We start from the raw sequence: 12,141 nt of genomic DNA on the forward strand, positions 1-12,141 counted from the left end.
CTTTGTCAAGTGGTAGAGAAAGTCAACATATAAAAACCCACTCTTCTTCTTCTTCTTCTTCTTCTTCTTCTTCTTCTTCTTCTTCTTGCCTTCCTTTTGATTATGCATGCCTTTTCTGCCCATCAGAGGTTGCCTCACTCTCCCCACGCATTTTGTCCACAATTTCCAGATTCTGGCTAAAACAGCATCTGGGAAAACACAGGCAAAATGCTCAGGGAGAGCAAGGCGACTTCTGATGGGAAAAAAAGGCACTCATAATCAAAAGGAAGCCCAGAAGCAGTCGGCGGGGGTAACTGTGGGGAAACGTCCCAGCATAAAAGGCCACTATGTACCCAATAAGATTTAGTTGTGCAGTGACCTCGCTGAGGACAAGTGACGACGAGGGTGCTTTAAATTAATAAGGAAACTTCTTTTGCACAGCATGCTGGGGGGAAAGTCCAAAGAGAGATGTTTTGTTTTGTTTTAGCACTGCAGAAAACCCGTTTGGTTTCAGCTTCACCTAAAAATTGCAGTGCACCTAGCCTTGCCAACCTTCAGGTAGTAGCTGGAGATCTCCTGCTATTGCAAGTGATCTCCAGCCGATAGAGATCAGTTCCCCAGGAGAAAATGGCCGCTTTGGCAATTGGACTCTATGGCATTGAACTACCTCCCCTCCCCAAACCCCACCCTCCTCAGGCTCCGCCCCAAAAACCTTCTGCCGGTGGTGAAGAGGGACCTGGCAACCCTAAGTGTGCCTAATCTGCAGCTCATTCCAAATTTGCACTGAGATTAACCAAAATGGTAACTGGACATCTGTGTACTATTGCAGCTCTCTCTCTCTCTCTCTCTCTCTCTCTCTCTCTCTCTCTCTCTCTCTCTCTCTCTCTCTCTCCCCCCCATCTGATGTTTCTTCCTGCACCAACCTGATATCTGAGTCCTCTGTCAGAGCTGATCTAAATTAACAACTAAAATAGGGGAGTTTTATTGCCCAAATAGGATCTCAGTTCCCAGAATGATAAGGATATTATGACAGGTATTGATCTCCTCAGATGGCAGTAGGCACTGAAAGATGGATCTTCCCATTTTCTTTTTGTCCTCGCCCTCTTATTATATTTATTGAGAAGCTGTCTGGATGGCTGGCACTAAAACGCAGGTTGCTGATAAACAAAGATACCCGGTATATATGGGACATAATGACTGATCAATGTATATTAAATAGCTGCTAGGCTGGGGAAATATAACTCCGTCTGTTCCCTCCTGGAGCAAGCTTTAACAGCCAAACTCACCTCCTAGGTATTTCCAAGTAATCTTCATCAGCTTTGCCCGCCCCACTCCAATTAATTACTTTCACTTTGATGATGAGAGTGGGTTTTCTCGTGGGGGATCACGAAGTCAGAAGCACACCACTTGAGGAAGAGTAATCGTCAGACAGCGTACCCCTGCACGCTTGTTATGCTAATTACATTTTGCCTCCTCCTGTTCATGTCATGCTCACGTTGTCAAGCACATTTGGCAAACCCAAAAAGGAACTACAGGACGGGAGGATGCGTAAATTACCCGCACGTTGAAAGCAAAAGGCGCCCTTTATTTTGCCGGCGTAAGCAATCGGTTAATCAACAACATAGCACAGGAGACAGCGTCCCTTAGACTATAGATGGCGCAGAAGGGGAGGGACCTCAGTTGAGGTATAATACCATAGAGTCCACCCTCCAAAGCAACCATTTTCTCCAGGTGGTAAATCCCTAAGGAGATAATCTCAGTACACAGCCACTAATCGTTTCAACATATGCAACTTGACTTACGTAGTATTACAATATGAACATTATATATGCGTAACACTCTTTTCAATAAAGTTCTGAGCTGCAAATAGCCTGAACGTGATGGCAATAATAGGCTTTTACACTCTATACAACTTCACAATTCTCTTCTTAATATTACATACATTCCAGAACATTAAACCCCCAGGGAATAATTCTTACGACCAGCAGTAAGGTCCACAAAGTCTTTACAGATGATACAAACCAGCCGATGTTACAAACTTCTATGCGAAACAAGGATAAACAACCAGGAACTTGTTACTATTCCATGTGCCATTTATTAATCACAACAACAAACAACGCATAGCTACGGATGCTAGCGTTTGTAACATCGGCTCAACCAGCAGTAACGGGATTTGGATCATTGGATTGGTCTACGCGTGATCAGCTGACCGTGATTGAGAACATTTTCGATTGGTACTGCCTGATTTGTGGCGGAATTCAATACATCTGTAAAGACTGTGGTTTGTTGGGGTAATGATGGGGGCTATGTTCAGCTAGCTGGTTCACATGTCCAGATCCTGGCTTGCCACATCTACATAACCATAGTCAATGGCATGGCCCGCTATTCAGACAATGCTCCTAGCCACTGTTGGTTTAATTAAAGCTATGGTTTTGTGTGATGTCTGAAGGGGGAGCCTCTCCCTCAATCTTTCGGACATGCCCACTTAGGGTCGCCAACCTCCAGGTACTAGCTGGAGATCTCCCACAATTACAACTGATCTCCAGGCAATAGAGATCAGTTCACCTGGAGAAAATGGCCGCTTTGGCAATTGGACTTTATGGCATTGAAGTCCCTCCCCTCCCCAAACCCCACCCTCCTCAGGCTCCACCTCAAAAACCTCCCACTGGTGGCAAAGAGGGACCTGGCAACCCTATACCCACTGCAGAATAATGCAGTCGATGGGAGGAAGCCAGCTGGTAGAAACTATTGACCACCGTGACCCACCGAAGCATTTTAGCAAGCAGTCGAGCGTACCAAAATGGCAGCATCACAACTTCTACTTTACAGTCACTTCTGAAAAACCGCTGCAGCTCTTCTTTTAAACCTTTACTACTGTCGCTCAATTTTTATTCAAAAACAGAACTTGGAGGGGAGCTCCTTCCTCCAAGTGTTCTTCTGGAGCTGAACTGCAACGAGTGATTTGTGTGTGAGGGAGTAATAAGGGGGGGAAAGCTAATCTGCTTTCTACTTTAATAAAATAATTACAATGTGGGTTTTTTCCCCTCCCGATCCCTGTTGTATAGTTCCAAGTAATCCCTTTATTAAAACCCATTTATATTACTTTCCAGCTTTAGGTTGCACAGACTGCTTTCTTGCTGATGATGTTACTTTCTTCCTCTTATTGCATTCTGATGGGTTTTCTTGTCCCTTACCTGATATCTCCCTCAGATAGAAAAGCAACTGTGCCATCACTCTTCCTCTTCATAAACTTAATGTCTTTCTCAGTAATACTGCATGTGCTTTAGGTATTGACCACATTTGTATATAGGGTTGCCAACCTCCAGGTGGTGGCTGAAGATTTCCCACTATTACAACTGATCTCCATAGGGTTGCCAGGGCCCTCTTCACCACCGGTGGGAGGTTTTTGGGGTGGAGCCTGGGGAGGACGAGGTTTGGGGAGGGGAGGGGCTTCAATGCGATAGACTCCAATGGCCAAAGCGGCCATTTTCTCCAGGGGAACTGATCTCTGTCGGCTGGAGAACAGTTGTAATAGCAGGAGATCTCCAGCTAGTACCTGGAGGTTGGCAATCCTACCCACCCACTTCCTAAAAACACTTGGCAGGTGCCAGAGTTGGTGGGTACCTTGGAGCTCATGGGCACTATGTAGCAGACTCCTGCACTACAAGTACATGAATTCCCCCCCCCCAAGCTATCCAGTTTCTTTTTTAGAAAAAGTAAACCACAGGAAAAGTTGGGCTTTCCCTGTGTCCTTTCCAGTGTTTCTGACTGGCCCAGATTGAACACTTATAAACATTGCCAAGAAATGGTGGAACATGAATATTCGGCATTGGTCCTCAGTATCAGCAACACAGACTGCAATCCTTAGAACACTTTTCCATTCATGCATTACTGGATCCAACCCATAATTTTACTTTAAGGTAAAGGTCCCTTGTGCAAGCACCGGGTCATTCCTGACCCATGGGGTGACGTCACATCCCGGTGTTTACTAGGCAGACTTTGTTTACGGGGTGGTTTGCCAGTGCCTTCCCCAGTCATCTTCCCTTTACCCCCAGCAAGCTGGGTACTCATTTGACCGACCTCGGAAGGATGGAAGGCTGAGTCAACCTTGAGCCGGCTACCTAAAACCGACTTCCGTCGGGATCAAAGTCAGGGCGTGAGCAGAGCTTGAACTGCAGTACTGCAGGTTACCACTCTGCGCCACGGGGCTCCCTGCTTCACAAATCATGTTGAAAAATGCATACAGGGGAAAATGGTATCTGAAAACAGAAATATACACAAGAGCAATCATAAGTTTGATCTGCAAAAGGCAGAGGTGATCATAAGAAAGGTGGTCATAAGAAAGGTGAACATAAGAAAGGCCATGCTGGATCAGACCAAGGCTCATACAGTCCAGCAGTCTGTTCACACAGTTACCCAACCAGGTGCCTCTGGGAAGCCCACAAACAAGACAACTGTAGCAGCATCCTGCCTAGTTCCACAGCACCTAATATAATAGGTATGTTCCCCGATACTGTAGAGAATAGGTATGACTAGTAGCCATTTTTACTAGGAGTCATGGATAGCCCTCTCCTCCATGAACATGTCCACTCCCCTCTTCAAGCCTTCCAAGTTGGCAGCCATCACCACATCCTGGGGCAGGGAGCTCCACAATTTAACTATGCGGCGTGTGAAGAAACACTTCCTTTTATCTGTTTTGAACCTCTTGCCCTCCAGCCTGAGTGAGGTTCTGAGGATCGCTCTCACAGACCTCACATAGTCCAGGGCTTGCTTAAAACTGCGAACGAGCCAACGTTGTGGAAACGACTTCTCGTGTGATCTATTTTTCAGCGGTGTGTAAAAAGAAAGGCCCATGGTCTCGAGAACACGTTCTGTCTGAACAAGGGAGCATTTTGTCTGCATTTGCGCAGGGAAGCAAGTGGCTCAAGGCCACCTCAAGCAGAAAGTTCCAGCTCATTGAAACCAATGGCGGATTCATCATATGCATGAACGAGCCCCAGATCAACAAAAATTAGAACATGAGCTAGCAGGCACACATATAAGTGCCGATTTTGTACTCCCACGCAGTCTAACCCGAGAGTGTCTTTGCAAAGTCTCCCCTGGGATGCCGGCACCAATGATGCATCCTTAAGTCGGGATGTACTTCGAGGGATCCAGCGGTGTCTACATGGAGGGAGCACACATTTCTCGCAAAAAAACACTGCTGTCAGCACCATGCCACTACCGCACGGCATCCGAATCTAGCATAAAGCCCGGAATGAATGGAAAGCGGAGCGGAGCATCTTCAGAACATTGATCTCAGAGCAGAAGGGGAAATCGAGGGCTGGCTGCTTGTTTTGCTCCATGTTCTGAATAAATGATAATGGGAAGAAGCAGGTCCTTTGCAAGTGTTCAATCCGGGGCAGCCCTTCAAATTATTTCTGCTAGGCAAGCGACTCTGAAGAAAGCGATACCGGCTTTCCTGGCTGAAATAGATCCTGTAATACTGAGTGACACTTAATATTTTTTGGCACAAAACTGGCACTTAGTTATTTTAAGCTATCACATTACACCATGTAATGGCAGAGAGTGCCAAGGTGATAAAAAAAGGCAGCTTCTGGCTATGGATTTGAGAAGCCTATTTTCCGTTCGTCTATTTTTAGGCATTTGAGTCACTATCAACTCAAGTCATGCCCATTACTGGGAGAAATAACATGACAAGACCAACAATTCAGGGAAGGCACTTTATGCTAACTTGTCAAGTTCTTGAGCTGTCGGGAGAGACCACTTTGTTGGTATTCAAATTGTTGTGAAACTGAGCGGCTTGTAGGTATCTTGCGAGGGGAAAAGGAGCCCCCCCCCCAATCACATATGGAGAGTCATATTGGCAGTCATTTTTACACCACATTGGGGGTGGGGAGGAAGAGGAGCTGACATCTTGGCATACAACAGCATTTTCCTCTTCTAAACAGTAGCATTGAAGTAGGGTTGCCAACCTTCCGGTGGGGCCTGGAGATCTTCCGGAATTACAACTGATCTCCAGATGACAGAGATCAATTCCCCTGGAGAAAATGGCTGCTTTGGAGAGTGGACTCCATTGCACCATACCCCGCTGAGGCCCCTCCCCTCCACAAACCCCATCCTCACCAGGCTCCATCCCAAATCAGGCTGCCAGATCTGAGTTGGGAAATACCTGGATATTTGGGGGGATGGAGCCTGAGGAGGGTGGGGTTTGCAGAGGGGAAGGACTTCAATGCCATACAATCCACCTTCCAAAGCAGTGATTTTCTCCAGTTGAACTGGTCTCTGTAGCCTCGAGATCAGTTGTAATCGCGAGAGATCTCCAGCCACCACCTGGAGGCTGGCAACCTAATCCCAAATCTCCAGGAATTTCCCAATTTAGAGTTTGTAACCCTACACTGAGGAAAACCTGTGATCTTGGACAAAGGGGTGCAATCAAGAAAGCTGTATGAAGGGATCAGAGTTGGGACCAAGGGGGTGACAGAGAGAGTGCTGAACTCCTCCTCTCTGAGATGACAGGTTTGAATTTGCATTAACATAGGACAGTCTTAATGATCCTCTGGCCATGGGCAGAAGTCCAAGATGGGACCACAGAATCACTGTCTTCTTGCCACTCTCTACCAGGGCCATTGCCAGCTTGGGCCAAGCCAGGGCCATCCCTTGCTTAGTAGTAGTAGGAGTAGTAGTAGTAGTAGGAGTAGGAGTAGTCGTAGTAGTAGAAGAAGAAGAAGAAGAAGAAGAAGAAGAAAAAGAAGAAGAAGAAGAAGAAGAAGAAGAAGAGGTGGTTTCTATATGCTGGCTTTCTCTACCACTTAAGGGAGACTCAAACCAGCTTACAATCCCCCCCAAGTCAGTTAGAAAATGTGTCAGTTCTTCCCTCTACCTGGATACCGCTGTAACCGCTTCGCAGGCCCCTATTCTCTCCTTGACACTCTTCTGCCTTGGGTTTCTGCTGTACAGACTCCCCACAATCCTCAGCTTCTTACCCCCTTGGATCAGGTAGTCTCGCCCATTTGAATGTCCTCCCTTCCCTCTCCTTGTCTCTTCTCTCTTCGTTACCCCATCCTCGTAGTGTGTGGGTGAGTGTATATTGGGAGGGAGAGGATGGTTTATTCATTTTCATAAGGGTTTGTTGTTTTGATCTGCTCCTAGTGATGTGTGTTTGACTGAATTGGTAGGTCTCTGTCCCTTTTCCTTTGAGAATATTGTTCTGGAATAAAACCGCCATATACATAGATCAATATCCCTTGTTTACCCTTCCGGAAACCCTTTAACAGTTAATTCCCTCCTCTCTAGGTCCAGTTCAGGTAACAAAACCAGTGAAACAGGTTAGGCTGGGAGAGAGATTGACCGGTCCATGGTCATTTAGCAAGCTTCATTGCAAAATGGTGATTTGACCAGAGATTCCTTAGGCCCTAGTCTGTCGTTCCAACCACTATACCACACTGGCTCTCAAGCCTGGAATTAATTTTAGAAACTCTACAAATGAAAGTGGAATAAAGGAGAAGTCAAACACAGTGCTGAGGACACATTTGGAACAATAGTGGAATAGAACAGGGGAAATCCACCCATCCCTAGCCAAAAAAAACAGTTCAGTCCCCTTCCAATTGGAACAGTGATCAGTTGATATAACCATTTTTCTTTCTTTTTGACTCCATGTTTTATCATTGTAAGCAGTTTCATTCTGCACATTTTCATTGCTAGTTTTTTTTTCAGATTTGTTGGGGGTTTCTTTAACATCACTTTTACACCATTCATATGCCAGACATCATTTCTATGTGATTTATATGGCCACCTAATAAAAAATAACCATCAAATGCAGATATAAATTGAGGGAAATGATGTGAGGAAATATAAACTAGCACAAAATACGGCAGTTCTCAAAAGGGAGAAACAAAATCACGGGTTTTTTGGAGTAGGGCCACATGAAGGCTCTGTACTAGGGCCTCCCGCTCACTATACAATAGTGGCAATCCTAAATAGGTCTACTCAAAAGTAAGTCTCAGCTTGTTAAATTGGCTTAGGATAGCAGCCAATGTGATAAATATAGGGAGCAATCCTTAGCAAGCCTACTCAAAACTAAGTCCCGTTGACTCAATTTGGCTTACTTCTAGTAAAGTGTTATTAGGATTGCACCCTAAATTTTTTATTGATAGGTTGCCAACCTCCAGGTGGGGCCTGGAAATCTCCCAGAATTACAAATGATCTCCAGGGGACAGACATCAGCTCCCCTGGAGAAAATGGCTGCTGTGGAGGGTGGACTCTATGGCATTATACCCTACTAAGGTCCCTCCCCTCACCAAACCCCACCCTCCCCATATTCCACTCCCAAAGCTCCAGGGGGAATTTTTCACGGAGATTTGCTGCACTTTCAAATCTGATTTGTGTCGGTGCAAATTTTTGGTTATTCATTTTCCCAGAATGAGCAATAAAAGCCGCGTTATAACTGCGGCAACTGAAACCACTTTTAAACCATCCTTTCCTGTTGGCACGTGTTTTTTGGCTCAGAAGCCCAAGAAGAATTGCTTCAGTTCTGCTGTCCCTGCCCGTGACGTCTACTTTCTCCTTCCCCAAGAACAGTGATTGGCTGGGGGAGTTTCGCGCTCAGACAAGAATACCACCCCTTTTGCTGCCTGCCTGCCTGCCTGCCTAGAGTCCTGGCACTTCTCTCCCTCCGTCCCAGAGGCTGGCGTGCAGGTGGCACGCCTTCCCTGCCCCTCGCCCGAGATGGGCCTTGGAGCTGGGCCCACATCTCCAAGCCCAGGGGGATGTCAGACGGACGGTTCCAGGGGGAGACCGGCGGGGCCACGCCATGTGCGCCTCGCGCGCTGGGGGTGGTGGTGGTGGCAGCTCAGTCTAGGGCAGCTGGACCCGTGGGGGGGATGTTCAAGGGAAGGGGCTGTTGGCCCCTCTACCCCAGCAGGGAGGGGGGATTTTTGAGAATTCGGATGGGAAAAATGTACATCCTGAGAGCGGAAAACCCAAGGCAAAACTCCCTCCTATCACTCTTCTGAAGAGGGGCAGCCAGTCTGCTCTGGGGCCCCCTTCTCTCTCTCGATGCACTGGGGCCGGATCAGGGCCGGCGCGCAAGCCAGGGGCCTTCTTTCCTCTCCCCCCCCGCCATGCACACTGGCTGGATCGGGGCCGGCACACAAGCCAGGAGCCCTCCTCTCTCTCACGATGCACTGGGCGGGGATCATGGCCGGCGCGCAAGCCAGGGGCCTTCTTTCCTCTCCCCCCCCGCCATGCACAGTGGCTGGATCGGGGCCAGCGAGCAAGCCAGGAGCCCTCCTCTCTCTCACGATGCACTGGGCGGGGATCATCGCCGGCGCGCAAGCCAGGGGCCTTCTTTCCTCTCCCCCCCCCCGCCATGCACAGTGGCTGGATCGGGGCCAGCGAGCAAGCCAGGAGCCCTCCTCTCTCTCACGATGCACTAGGTTGGATCAGGGCTGGCGCGCAAGCCAGGGGCCTTCTTTCCTCTCCCCCCCCGCCATGCACACTGGCTGGATCGGGGCCAACGAGCAAGCCAGGAGCCCTCCTCTCTCTCACGATGCACTGGCTTTAATGCAAGAGGTTTACAGTGGCCATTTATGCACGGGAGGTTTTTCCTTGGATTTGCTGCTCTCTAGATGCACCCTTTTCCCATCCAAATTCTCAAAACTCAACAATCAGCCCCCAAGAAGAGTTTTGAGAATTAGGATTGGGAGAATGTGCATCTAGAGAGCTGCAAATCCAAGGCACACCTTGGATCCAAGGCACACCCCTTGGCACATGGATGCAATTCCTGCCCCCCCCCAATCCTGTCTTTCATTAAAGGGCAATGGGTTCCACACCTATAGAAAATAGAGGGAAGCTTTGAGAAAAGCGCTCCCTTGCCCCCCCCCCCATTTGGAATCTGACTGTTCCAAAAGCAGAACAGAGCGAGGGTGGAAGAAAAATGGAGGAGACCAGACGGACTGGTGGTTGTTTTTTGCGCTGGGGCTGGTGAACCGCACAAGGTAATCTGCTGGGCAGAGTTGGGGCAGAGTTGGGGGCAGGCATAAACAATGAGCTTGTTGGAAGGGGAGGCCTCCTGCAAAAGGGACAGACCAAACCGTTGTCAAATACAGCGTGCTTTGTTCCCATAAAAAACCAAAACTACAGATAATTGACTGGGATAAATCCCCGCCATGAAAAAAAAAAAAACATTTTAATATGGTTTTTTATTGGTCCGTGGCAAAAGAGAAGCAAAATCTACCGTGAAAAATGCCCCCAGGACTTTCCTAAACTGGTGTTACGAACCTGAATTAGTGATCACATGAGGCACCCACTCTGTAAGACCAAATTCTAAAAATGTTTAAGGTGACCTACGAAGCAAACATGGTGGAATTTACTCCCGAGTAACTGAACACGAGCCCCGGGGCACAGAGTGGTAAGCTGCAGTACTGCAGTCCAAGCTCTGCTCACTATCTGAGTTCGATCCTGACGGAAGTTGGTTTCAGGTAGCCGGCTCAAGGTTGACTCAGCCTTCCATCCTTCTGAGGTCAAATGAGTACCCATCTTGCTGGGGGTAAAGGAAAGATGACTGGGGAAGGCACTGGCAAACCACCACGTAAACAAAGTCTGCCTAGTAAACGTCGGGATGTGATGTCACTCCATGGGTCAGGAATGACCTGGTGCTTGCATAGGGGACCTTTACCTTTACCTGAACATGCATAGATTCAGGCTGTCAGCAAGAGCTGCTTCCCAGTAAACATAAACGGGATCTGACTGCAGTATCCTAATCATACCCACTCTATTGGGACAAAATGAAAATATATGTATTTATTTCCTTAAGGAATCATCCCCTTTCTCGCTAACACTCAAGGTGAATTATGCAATTGAGAGCAATGGAATACAAAGAGTCGTGTGAATTGTTGTACTCTTGCCTTGACAACCCCACCGAGTTGCCATAAGTCAGCTGTGACTCGACAGCACTTTCCTCCACCACCACCACACATTTCTACCTGGCTTCTCTTCCCTTGCTACCAGTAACAATACCAATTTAAAACAAATATAATATTAAAACCACAATGAGAGGAACGCTAATAGACAACAACAGAAAACCAAAACGAATTGTTAGCAGCCAGCAGCGCTCGCTGCAGCTTTTCGTAGCAAATAAAGAATTACAGAAGACACTATGACACGGTGGCACAAAAAAGGGAATATGGAGAAGGTAAAAAGGCAAAGGTAGTCCCCTGTACAAGCACTGGGCCCTTACTGACCCATGGGGCGACATCTAGGGTTGCCAATGGCCCGGTGGTGGCGGGTAAACTACCGCCCATCCACCGGGCTGCCAGCCAGCCAGCTGAGGGCCGGCGGGCACTCCGGGCTCGCGCACGCAGACGCATCACTTTTGGGTAAACCCAGAAGTGAGACGGACGCTCTAGCAATCCCAGTCAAAACTCTATGGAAACCATAGAGTTTTTGGCCAGGGTTGCTAGAGCATCCCCGTCACTTCCGGGTTAAACCGGAAGTGACGTAGTGCATCACACACGGGAGCGCTGTGAAAGGCGCATGCGCACATCGCGCACTAAGGCCACGGTCCCACAAAGCTCCCGCCAGTGGAGCAGTGGGGCCTGGCAAGCCTAGGGCAGTGGGATGTGCCATGAGATGAGACAGAGACCCAGCACATACATGTCTAACATGGACCACCTCCAAAATGCCCATGCTTGTGTCAAAAATAGGGTTGCCAACCTCCAGGTCTAGCTGGAGATCTCCAGCAGATAGAGATCAGTTCACCTGGATAAAATGGCCACTTTGGCAATTGGACTCTATGGCATTGAAGTCCCTTCCCTCCTCAAACCCCACCCTCCTCAGACTCCACCCCAAAAACCTCCCAGTGGTGGCAAAGAGGGACCTGGCAACCCTAGGTGACATCACATCCTGACGTTTACTAGGCAGACAATGTTTACGGGGTGGTTTGCCAGCGCCTTCCCCAGTCATCTTCCCTTTACCCCCAGCAAGCTGGGTACTCATTTTACCGACCTCAGAAGGATGGAAGGCTGAATCGACCTTGAGCCGGCAACCTGAAACCGAATTCCGTCGGGATCGAACTCAGGTCATGAGCAGAGCTTTTGACTGCAGCACTGCAGCTTACCACTCTGCTCCATGGGGCTCCTAATATGGGGAGAGCCAGGGGCA

This window comes from Euleptes europaea, chromosome 2 (assembly GCF_029931775.1).
Source record: "Euleptes europaea isolate rEulEur1 chromosome 2, rEulEur1.hap1, whole genome shotgun sequence".
Classification (NCBI taxonomy): Eukaryota; Metazoa; Chordata; class Lepidosauria; order Squamata; family Sphaerodactylidae; genus Euleptes; species Euleptes europaea.